This window comes from Schistocerca cancellata, chromosome 4, assembly GCF_023864275.1.
Source record: "Schistocerca cancellata isolate TAMUIC-IGC-003103 chromosome 4, iqSchCanc2.1, whole genome shotgun sequence".
In the NCBI taxonomy this organism is placed as follows: domain Eukaryota; kingdom Metazoa; phylum Arthropoda; class Insecta; order Orthoptera; family Acrididae; genus Schistocerca; species Schistocerca cancellata.
Window position 1 is genome coordinate 180,845,826 of NC_064629.1, and position 12,313 is coordinate 180,858,138.

A 12,313-nucleotide genomic window follows, 5' to 3' on the forward strand; every position below is an offset into this window, starting at 1 on the left:
AACTTCCAAGCACACTGCTTGTTTGTCACTTGCTCTGCCCCAATGCAGCCGCCTAATGCCCAAGTACAAAGTACTCTACAGCGGAGTGAGTAAAGATCTTTATGAAACACTGCTGACACTGATAACGTGCTTTGTTCATTTTGTCACAGTGTGTGGTTTCTAACCTGCAGCATTTTTATATTGTGATTCACCACAGTGCTATTTAATTATTATTATCACTGTTGTGCGGTTTTTAAGCTGACATAGTTAAAGGGAAGTATATCTGCAGGAGATGCACTATTCTTCAACACGATAGGAAGGATTAAATTTTAAATCAAAAATCGTGAACCCCATTCCATAATTATTTTTTTTAGTTACTTAGGTTCCTTAATTGGTTGTTGAGGTTTTTTTTTTTTTTTATCTGAAGAATATCAATACGAGGCCACTGTTAAAAAGCATTACATGTATATGTGCACGATTTTGATGTATTACATACTCCTATTCTTTACTACTTCTCTCTCAGAAAAACATGCATTCTTGTACAAGATTACAAAACACAACAAGCAGATGTGTCCACCTGCCCCCTCCTCCTCTTCCCTCATGTTCAAGACCCCATGAATAGGGCAGCTCTAGTTGTCACTCCGCTGTGCAGCACTTTGTGCTCGGAAATTTGGTGCCTTCGGTGGGACAGAATAAGTGACACACAACTGGTGTGTGCAACATTTAAAAGCTGTACTTCCTGAAGGGCACAGCCACATACTATCAGAATTAGGGACTAAATTTTTATACGAGATCAACTGCTGTAGTTGACGTCTTCCCAGTGTTCATTTTACTCCTTAAAATATGAAGTCTAGTTGGTAATGTTTCCTTGTAAGGCATACACAATAAAACAAAGGGGGAGAGAGAAAGAATGTCAGTGGAAGGATAAGAAATGATGACCACTGTTGTTGGGGGAATGGGGCATTCAAATGTATAATAAGGGTAAGGATGTTTGTGACAGTGGTAAGAAGCGGTGGTACAGTACCATCACAAACCTAAAAAACAGTGGTAAGTAGCAGTGGTACAGTACCATCACAAACCTAAAAAACTTTAAATCCCATAACTACACAACACTTTTACAAATGGGAACTTCCAAATCAACCAAATGGTCAAGTGAATTTTGTCCACTGAGACCAACACAATACGGACTGAAGTGCAGTCTACATATCACAACTGCCAAATGATATTCATACACATCAACACATTAAAATTTTAGGAATTAGATGGCATATAATTTCTTTAAAAAACCGCACTATTCATACGAATTGGATACATGAACACTGTGATAACACAACAAACTTATCATTCCTATCAAAGTATTTTCATCCGCCCAGCCACATTGACTTCTGAAAAATGTTGTGTCCATCTGCTACATACATTGTCACTTTACCTTTCTGCTCTCTAAAGTGAGAAATAACATAACACGTCATACACTATGCTAATGGTGAGATTTAAAAATGGGAAACACATTAAAGAGTGTAGAGCCCCTCAACAAGAGAACTATTTCAAGGTTGATGGTAATGCGTAAGGAATAAAGACAAATAATGAGAAAACGCTACAAAAATCATGTATTTTTCAGATATTGTAAATTATATATCACTGTGTGTAATAGGTCATACCCACTCTATTCTCCATCTCCAACTCTGTCTCTCTCTTTTCAAGAAACTCATCAACATAAGAAAAAACACAAAACTCTCAATACATGGTGGTTATATTTAAACTTTCATTACCTGAGCCAGTGTAGATGGATAGCTATTTACAGTATGGGCACTAAACTTTATAGGAACAATGTTCAGACTCTGTACTGCAGATTCTACATAGCTAGTAGTGTTAGTGTCATAACTTGCTGTTAGGTGCCTGTACTGGTATGGTGATGTACATTTGAAACACAAGCACTAGTGTGCATTATAGTTGCAGACAGCCATCACGGATCTGGACAAGGTGACCAGTGCTTTACTGGTAAAGCTATTGGTCAACAGTATTGGTCTTGTGATAATTACTGAAGATTTTTGCTCAACATACTGCCATTAATAGAGCTTTTTAAAAAATTCTGTAAATACAACTAACTTAAATGGTAAAACTACTATCTTTTGAATTTAATAACAAAATTCAGAACTTCCATTCGTGACTTCTCAAACAATATGAAGCATGACTATTAATGTACGCTTTTGGCTTCAGATGTACAGAGCTAGTGAAGCTAATTTACATAGTACCTACAGTACACTAACGAAGTCTTTCTTTATTCGATACAGTGAGAAATAACAGTGTGTAATCATTTGGCTTTTCAGACCATCACACCCTAGTATATGCAGTATTCTAGTGAAGACTCTGTAAAATGAAACATTTTCCATTGAAAGCATAATGTTCCTGTCAAAGCAAACAACATGATTTACCAATCACATTTACAATTCCTTGTGTTACATCCACTAGACTAAATCTGGACATTCACAACACAACCAACCTCAGACTACAAAACAGAAATTTATACAAATTCTGAAAATTTGACAATTAGCAGTTTCCATTAGACAGCAGTCCATAAGAACTGAAGGGTCATCAACCTGTAAGTTGGTATGAACGTCATCATATTGCTAAACTTTGTCCTATAGCTTACCACAAACTGTACACTGATGCATTCCACTGGTAATAGGGAGTCCCTGCATGTTTAGTGTGAAATTCAAATCTGTGCCAGTGTAGCTTGTCAAAGAACAAACCTCATTAAGTAGTTACAGTAGGAAAAAAAAGAGTAACCAAAATGTACATAAGAAATGTAATACTTTAAGTCTGCAATTGGCTTTAGATAAAGTTAATTGTAGGAGGGAAAAAACTGTTGTTTCTGTGGACAAGCTTCAGAAACTCATGAATGCCCCTTTTACCCCTTAACAATAGCCTCCCTACAAGTATCAAAGGAAGTAAAAAAGTGGATGGATTGCCATTTACTTGTGCTTCCCATCATCATTCACCACATAACTTACAGTAAATTCAGCATTTAAAAATTTACAGCCTGTATTATATTGGCCTGGCAGTTTTGTCTACAGCCAACGAAATTCTAAAATACAAAAAGCTGATTTGTCAGCTGAGGAGAAAAAGAGTATATCCAATGATTCTAACAAAACAATAATACAATATTTGATATGCTTGTGTAGAGAGATTTTATTTTGAACAGGACAGCAGTAATGTACCAACCTATAAACTAGGAGAGAATTAACTGACACTACCTTATGGGTTCACTGACAACTTCCACCCTCACAGTAATTAAAGAAAGGAATACAGTGCTCTATACCATTCAGAAATGAAATTAATAAGAGCTGCAAGAAAGCTAAAGCAAAATAAAGGTAGAAAAAATTTGAAGACCTTAAAAAAAGGGACAAATACAACACACAGAACAGTCAATATAACTTTCAAAGAATTGAAAAGTAGAAGTGTGAACATTAAGTGTGTAAAATTAATTCCACTGTTAAATACAGAGGCGTCGATAAGTGGAAAGAGCACACCAAGAAAAGCTGAAAGCTAAGGGCTTTTTTGTAACGATTTCACAAATATGACGAGATATTAATTGTAGCTGGGCACGCCACAGCTTCAATAAGGATAGGGCAGGGCATACAGCATAGGTGGTGACTGGGCAAGATAGATTCCCTAATTGGTTTCACCAACAAGCGCACAGTCGAGTTGTACCGGTGGCACAATCTGCCTCTGCTCAGCAGTGCTGCATGGCAGATAAGTGCAGAGCTGAAGATAGTACAGATGGTTGTTGACCAGGCAGTGCACATTGCACTGGTGCCAGTGTGAACTATTGGGACACAGAGTCACATTAAGAATGATCTGCACCTCAGCAGGACTGGGAAGGGAAGGTTGGTAGAATTCATTATTGAGATTATAATAGGTATGTGTGGTCAAACATCTGTTGTCGTGGGTAGGATAACTAGGTCTTTTTGTAAGATAAATTATGACAACAGGCTCCCCTCCCTTAAAACTGTCACAACCAGTTTAGAAATTTCAGCAACATGTGCATGGAAGATAAAATGTACCACACCAGACCGCACGAACACCACAAAAACTTGGGCAGAATTATTTATTCTTCATCAAAACGTGTTGTCTATTAAAAAGAAAGTATCAGCTTTAATCTTAATTACGGTCTTTGAACAGCACAGTGGTATACATTACAGAGCACTGATGCAGAGGCAATGAAATACTGCATATAATGCTATCATATGAATGTCAAGCTGCTACTACAGCAGAACTATCTTAAAGGGTAATCAATCACAAATTTATATCGGAGATGGCACACTTTACAGCTACAGAAGAAATAAACAAATAAATAAATAAATATCACAATTGGTGTATGTAAAATATTGCATTACCATTCAAACTTACATAGCTAGCCATCCATACGAGTTAATCATTCTTTGCATGTACCAATCACCAAGTGATAATGTGGACAATTCCTTCAACAAATTAACAGAAGTCCTGGAAAGAGTTTCAGCCCCCATATCTAATATTATAACAGGGCCTATGGGTAGATGTGAATATTAACACAGGTGTTGAGGGTGAAATAACTAATAATGTCCTAGACCTTTTGAACACTTCTAATATGGCACAAATGGCAAACCTTGTTACTAGGATACCAAAAAGTTGAGCATCACTCTTAGATCATGTGTCATACACTGACAACTTAATGACTTTTACATTGTTACACTTAGGGATGTTGGGAGTCATCAAGGGCACTTCAAGATAGGAACTCAGAAAAACAATGCAGAGAGCAGGCAAAATTAGTAGTGGTTAGGTTCCCGGAGCTAAAAAGTAACACTAGAGCCCTGCAAATTGCAGACACATTGGGCAGCTGTCCCAGGTGAGAAGTTCCAGTTCAGAGAATTGACTGGTAACTCCATCCACCACCTACATGCTGTCTTAAGGCATCACAGTAGAAGATGGCAATGACAAGGCATGTCTTAGCAGAAGCAGCAAGCTTGATACTTGCTCCTAACAACTGCAATGTCAGTGGGTTTACACAGGTTAGAATGCTGCTACAGCAACACTCACTCTCAAAAGGATGGAGGGTGGGGCCAAGTGACATACAATACTATTGTTGCTGGCCATAATGGGAGTGGCAGTGACATTCAGCTATCAACTGAACGCTGTTGATACCAAACTTCGAGTTTGTTAATGTAAAATCAAGAAGCATCCCTACTTACCAAGTAAAAGTACAGGAGGACTCTAAATCTGGTTGTCAGAAGTGCCTGGAGGTGCAGAGCAACTCACCAGATTGGCTGAAGCTTGTTAAGTGCAGTGGATTGTTGGGCTAACAACAGGAAGGGAGAAATAGTGTGCTGCCACAATTCTTTAAAAATCTATGTTTTTGTATTCAGTGGGAGTTCTCAGTCACATTGCTGAGGCACAGACTCAGTGTCACTCATGACCAGCCTCGGTAAGCTCCGACATGTCTGTTTTTCTCACCGAGTGCTGCACTACTTCTGTTAGTACTCACCCTGTGACTTAAGACACTGACTTCTGTTGTGCAACCAATGTTTAGAATTAGATTCCAGTGTAGTAGTTATTCTGGGCGTATATAGTGTTGATTCCATGAGCCTCCTGCTGCAAGTATCCTGTGGAGTCCCTGAATCCGCAACTGTAGTAGGTGATCTGTGACACTGTTTGGCGCTGATCCAAGTTATCCACCTTCCTTCACTGGGAATCTGTCTTTCTGCATTTGCTCTTCACTGCTCTGAAATTGCAGACTGACTCCAAAACCCAGTCTTCCCTCTATCCTTTGTTAGGACATGGTATGTACTTACAGACAACAGGGAGCACTATAAAATATTTATAATAGATTTTGGTCTCTCTGATCATTACTGTTAAATAATAAAGCTAAATTGGTAAAATCTGCAAAACTGCAGTCCTGTAAATGGATCTTCTCGAAACATAAAATTCATACCTTCTCTTTAAGGCATTGGCAATCAAACCTGTGACGAAATGTAAATCATCAGACGAAGAGTTCTCTAAATCCAGCACACTGTTTAAATTAATTTTTAAAGCGACATTTCCAACAACAATCACTACTACAGCAGCATCTAAGGAAAAGGAGATGGATAACTGCAGATATTAGAAAGTCGCCCCCCACCCCCACCCCAACACTTAAATTTCACAGTTTTTTTACAAAACACTACACTAAACCACAGTTCCTCGATTACTATCACAAGTATAAGATGATACACAGAAGGGTACAGCTTGCAACACAAAAATCATTCAGTGACAAAATAACATACAATACAAAAAATTAAAGCAACGGGTATGGAGTAAAATTAAATCCTCAGGACCTGAAAAATTTTGTAATTGACTATTTTTCTGGTAGTGTGGAGAAGTTGCAACAAAAACACATGTAGCACCCACAATTAATTACACAGCAATTACAATAATGATGTTTCCCTCCATAAAGCTTGAATTCAGGAGGCCAATACAGAAGCTAAAAAAGAAGTCAGCAGATACAAATGAAGTTCCAGTATCTGTTCTCAAGACATGTGCAGGGACCATAGAAACCCTATTAACGAACATAAATGAGTCTTTTACTTCAGGTGTCTAAAGAATGCATGGATTGTACCTTCACTAAAGAAATGCAATGCGGAGAATCAAGAAAACTACAGGTCACTTTCATTATCTTATGCATTCTCAAAAATAATTGAATCAATCCAGAAAGATAGACTAATGAGTTGCATGATTAGATACAACCTTTTGAATGAAGTACAGCTCAGTTTGTGGACTGGAAGAAGTACATCAGCCATTACAGATTTCACAAAAGTGGAACTGCAAGCTCTTGACAAGAATGACTGCATTACAGGTGTGTTCTTAGCCTTGTGCAAGGCTTTTAACACTGCTGACCACAAAATACTACTAAACACAATAAAAATGCTAGGTGTCAGAGGAATGGTGAACGAGCTGTTTCAGTATGGAAAACAGGGTGCCTAAGTTAGAGGTAGTTCACAAATCTGCAAATGATAATTTTTTTTAGTAAATTAAATTGTCAGGTAAGAAACATGTAAACATAGGATTTCATCAGGGAAGTATTGGGTCCCATTTTGTTCTTAACACACGACTTTTCTGACAGTATAAGACATGGAGAGAAAGGTCTTATAAAACACCAGACCATCTATTATGAGCAGCAAATAAATCCCTCAAGAATGTTCACAACTGGGCAAAATATAACAAATTACCACTTAACACAAAGAAAATGAACAGCAGCAGGGGGAGCATAATTCTGTTGCATTAAGCATAGGTGATAAATCAAAAGCTTCTGTAACAAACACGAAGTCTTTAAGTATAAATACTGTTTGCAATTAAACAAAGAAAGAGTCTGGCAAAAAGAATGTCATCATATGTTACGCTCTTATAAGTTCTGTTATCAATTAGTAACAGCCAATGGTCTGTGGTTTCTTATTTACACTCAGTTCTTAGCTATGGGATTCTTTTCTGAGGATCAAAGGCACAAAACCTAGACAATTTTCAAACTGCAGAAAAGGGCAATGAAAATAGTAACTGGAAGTTGTTGTCAGCTCACTGTATGGAACTGTTTCCAAAACTGGGTATCCTTCCTGTACCAAGTGAGTACATCGAGCAATCTGTTGTGGGTCTCAGGGAAAACATTAAGTGCTTCACAAACTGTCTTAACATAATCACAGACTAAGAGACACTTTGGACTTACATTTACCAAGGAAGAAACAAATAAAAAAACTCAAAAACATATTTTCTATCAAGGAAAAAAGTGTACAATCAATTTATCTAGCACACGAAACCAATTACTAAAATATATTTCTTTGAAAAGGTGGTAAAACTTTACAAAGGGCTGTTGGGGAAATCTAAGATGGCAGAACAGCTGAATTGTGAGCGTTTCATATGATTTTTAAAAAAATAATAAATCGTGGGGCTAGGGAGATGAGGACAGTTGTAAACTTTAGCCAAAAGGACAGGACACATACTTCATAAGTAATGCCTATAATAAAATAAATAAATAAAACTATAATAAATACACTATTGTTGCCAGCATCATATTTAAAGTACCAGGGAAGCAGGTTGCTAGCCTTACTTGCCCCGAGTCCCACTGGGTTTTACCCCTAACGGCTGAGGGACTAACCGATGGATTTGGTAGTCTTTGCCGTATGAGCACAAAGGTGACCACGACTCAGAATATGTCTGAGATGCCCAGCCTTATTCCGAAGTAACTGGTATCCCGACTGTCGGGACCACTTACTTGGCCACTCATACGTTGCCCGTGGTTCATGAACTAGGACATGACTACAGGAACCCACACCATGAACCAAAGTTAGCACTGAATAGGGGATCATGGGGGAACTGTATAAGGGGGGCTATGCTCCAGACTGAACGCTGAAAGGCATAATCAGTCTTAAATGATGATGACGATGATAAATACACTATTAAAGAATACTTATGGGACTCTGTAGTGGTTAATAATGAAACAGGACAACTACAGCACATTACAATATATTATCATAATGTAATGCTTTTACAAGGAATCATGTGCGAAGATCCATAGTGCATGCTACTACAGTCTTATCATTATCATGAGTTTAACATCTCACGCGTCTGGCGAGTCAGTTTTTCACACAGTCCGAACATAGAACATGAAGCCACACAAGGTTCATAGTTGCATGTTCATGCACCTGGAGTCAGTTTTCCAAGCAGACTCGTAGGAATGCAAAGGACACAGCCACATGTTCATGGTACAGGAGTTACTAGTTGGTGTCCTTGGTGTGTACAGTGATAAGCTATGGTCTAGAATACAAGTTATCAGGTGCAAACTGCAGATCATCAAAAGAACACTGTACAACAGGGATGAATCAAATGAAGCAGTGCAGCTGTTTAGATGATGACCTCATATTTGGAAGGACAGATTTGCTCTGTCCAGGATGTATTTGCTCTGTCTGGTCATCCTGATTTAGGTTTTCTGTGGTTCTCCTTAATCGGTTCAGGCTAATGCCAGGTTGACCCCATGAGCAAGGTCATGGTGACCACCTGTCCCAGTAAAAAAAAAAAAAAAAACACGTGTTCTATGTAGATGTATATTTTGAGCTACCTGTTTTCATTGTATCACAAAGACAAATCCTATATTATTGTGAGATGATACCGGGATGAATAATAACTAAATCCTGGGAGAAGTGGTAGATATCATTACTTCAGAATTTCTAAAACCGTTGTGAGGAATGCCAACCACACAGTTATTCTAGTTACTGTGCAGGATTTACGAGACTGGAGAGATACCTTAAGACTTTTTGAAGAATATCATCCCCACAACACTGAAGATAGAAAAGCTGATTAACATGAGACTGGACAGACAATCTGCTAGACAGCTCAAGCAACCGAGTTCTTGACCAGAATAATATACAAAAGATGGGAAAAGAAAGCAGAGGATCTGTCAAACAATGATCAGTTGGCTTTAGGAAACCTACAGGTGTCACACAGGCAGTCCTAACACTTGGACTGAGAATGAAAGTAAGGCATCAGCAAAACCCAGACACTTCCATAAAATTTCTCAATCTAGGAAGAAAACAAAAACCATGACAAAATAATCAAGAGATACATCATACATGCTATAGGGAAAGATGTAGGCCTATACAATTTGCAGAAGAAAAGGGAACAATGAGAATGGAAGAGTAAGAAAGAAGTCATTAGGTTAAAAAAGGCAGAAGAGGACTATATATAGCTTTTCCTCTACTGTCCAACTTGGATATCACAGAAGCAATGGGCTTAGTAAACAACAAAACACCCCACCAGTAGAATAAATACAATGACAGACTCTTCATCAAAGCTACGGCCTATCACCTGTCCTATCTTAATAATGCATACTTATATATTCTGTGTATGTATATTTTTGAGCTGTATATTACCATTGTATTATTACAACAAATCCAATATCAATGTAAGATGATCCCCCCCCCATGAATAAATGAATAAATAAATGAATATGGTGGAGATGACCATTTGAGTGCTTCACTAAAAATGAAAACATTAGCAAAACAAAAACTGATCAACTATTGGGACCTTTAGAGGAATAAGGGGTTTTGGGGCAGGCATGTTCCTATTGTTAACACATTCAAACACATTAAAAGCTTGAGAATCTCAGTCCACAAAAGACAGAGGAAAGTTTTCTTCAGAAAGGTAAATACAACCACATTCCTGATGAAAACTCTGTAAAGAATTTCGATGACCAATTCCATAGCCTCAACAACATACAACCAAACTGAACTTAACATAACCTAGGCCTCCAAAGACACTAAAAGAAATATTCAAAAATGGGATAAAAATTCGGGGAGACTGGACGACGATGACAATGTTGTTGTCCTCTTTGAGAGTGATGAAGAATTACAGGACTTTATGAACTGACTGGACAGTCTACTGAAATGAACTCAGCATCAAAATTAGAGACCACATAATAAACATAGTGAGGGAATTCTGCTACCAGCAAGTAAAATTATAAACAGTACAACAGATGAAGCAAGAACATGAAGAGACTCAACAGCACAGACAGCTTCCTGCATCAAAGTAAGTCTGCTAACAACATTATCTAACACAGGCCTTCATTTCTGAGAATTTTTCCAACAACAGAACATTCCATGGAATTGTGACATGAACAGTAGAACAGTTAAAGAAGAAATTTACAGCATTTGATATGTGGTGTTAAAGAAGGTTATTGAAAATTAAGCAGACTGACAATATAAGGAGTCACAAGGTTCTGTGTAAGGAAATGAATATATGGTAACTAGAAAGAACATGACTATAAGGTTTGTGTTAAAAAGTCACGAAACAACTTCCATGATTCTAAATGGAGCCAAAGAGAGCAAAAATTGTGGGAAAATAGGCCTGCTGAGATTGGAATGTACACACCATACAATTTACAACATAGGAAATGTTACATTGATATTATGAGAGCAGCATAAAAGAATTATCATTCGGAAATTTACAAAATACGTTACGAACACACACACACACACACACACACACACACATTCTCTCTCTCTCTCTGCCGGCTATCGGAGATGCGTCTTGTTTATCTACAATTACTGGCTTTCGACAGAAAATAAACGCTGGGCGACTGCTACAGTTGTCAGTTGAGAAAAGAACTGGCGCAGAGTCACACCAAATGGAGCTGAGCCCAAGATGTAATGAGGCAACTCTCCCAATGAGCTACAACTTGCAAGTATGCGGTCTGCAAATCTGAGTTACCCTAGCACAACATTTTTATCTTTAAATGAATCTAAAATCCACTTACGGATACAATAATGTAGCCTACAAATACAAAACTTTTTCACGGTGACGAGATCCTTTCATTAAGGCTTTACAAAAACAGGTTCATTCCCTTAGAAACCGAACACGCCTAGAACACCCGGCACGCAAGCACACACGATCCAAACTAGTAGTCTTCTGAAACAGATGACATCTGATCCCACCAATTCAAAGTTATCAAAAATGCATCGTCATCCTAAATATTTTACAGTGTAACTTTACTTTCATTCAAACGCTACAAATAAAAAAAGGCTGTCTTAAAAAAACTCACTCGTACAAACATGTTACAAACTGCGAACATCACACTCACTAATCTGTTTGACAACTCTGAACGCCAAGCAGTTTTCTGAAGCGGATATCAAAACACTTGCGTCACTTCTTCTGACGATTCTCCCTTCTTTTCCTCTCAGACTTAAGGTGCTCCAGAAGAAATTCGTAGTTCTCAGCTGTTGTGTTTACGTCCCTCTTAATTTCTCTTAATAACAGTAAATACTTTGTTAAAACAAGTCTTAAACGTCTCAACGTAAGTAATTCAATCCGAGAGTAAGGCTCACTACCCGTTGTAGAATTACTTTCAACGTCTGAAGACAAGGCCTCTGAATTATTAAAATCTGAGTCCATAATGCTTAGCTACGCTAACCACTACGCACCCCTTTATAACATCCAACTTGTACTCAAATTTTGTCTACGAAATTATGCCGCCATAATTATATGTGGTGGCATGCCTGCTAAAGGAAACAATTGAACGTAGAGCAATCCTATAGTGATAGAAATTGGAAAAGACAGAGAGTGCATCAGATTTCATACAGTTGTCATTGCCTGTAAATACATTTAAAAGGAAAAAAGAAGCAGTATGACTTTTTTTATCTTAAAACTGCAGTTCCTAAGGCGGCTACAATTCTGCTATGTGTGTAGAGGGGTGGGGAAGAAACGCGCCACTTCGAACATCGTGTGTGTGTGTGTGTGTGTGTGTGTGTAATTAATTTTTATAGCAGTGTCATAGAATTGT

The 12,313-nt window shown here is 37.9% G+C and overlaps 1 protein-coding gene across 4 annotated transcripts in view; it reads right to left on the reverse strand.

Moving 5' to 3' along the window:
- The window catches only part of LOC126183663 (ATP-binding cassette sub-family B member 6), a 161,781-nt gene extending 149,730 nt beyond the window's left edge, over positions 1 to 12,051 (reverse strand). Inside the window, exon 1 of one of the 4 annotated variants that reach the window (XM_049925815.1) lies at positions 11,955 to 12,051. The gene's annotated coding sequence lies outside the window, so the exon portion shown is untranslated. The other 3 variants (XM_049925814.1, XM_049925812.1, XM_049925813.1) reach the window with 3 other exon arrangements.
- Between the last annotated feature and the right edge of the window lie 262 nt (positions 12,052 to 12,313).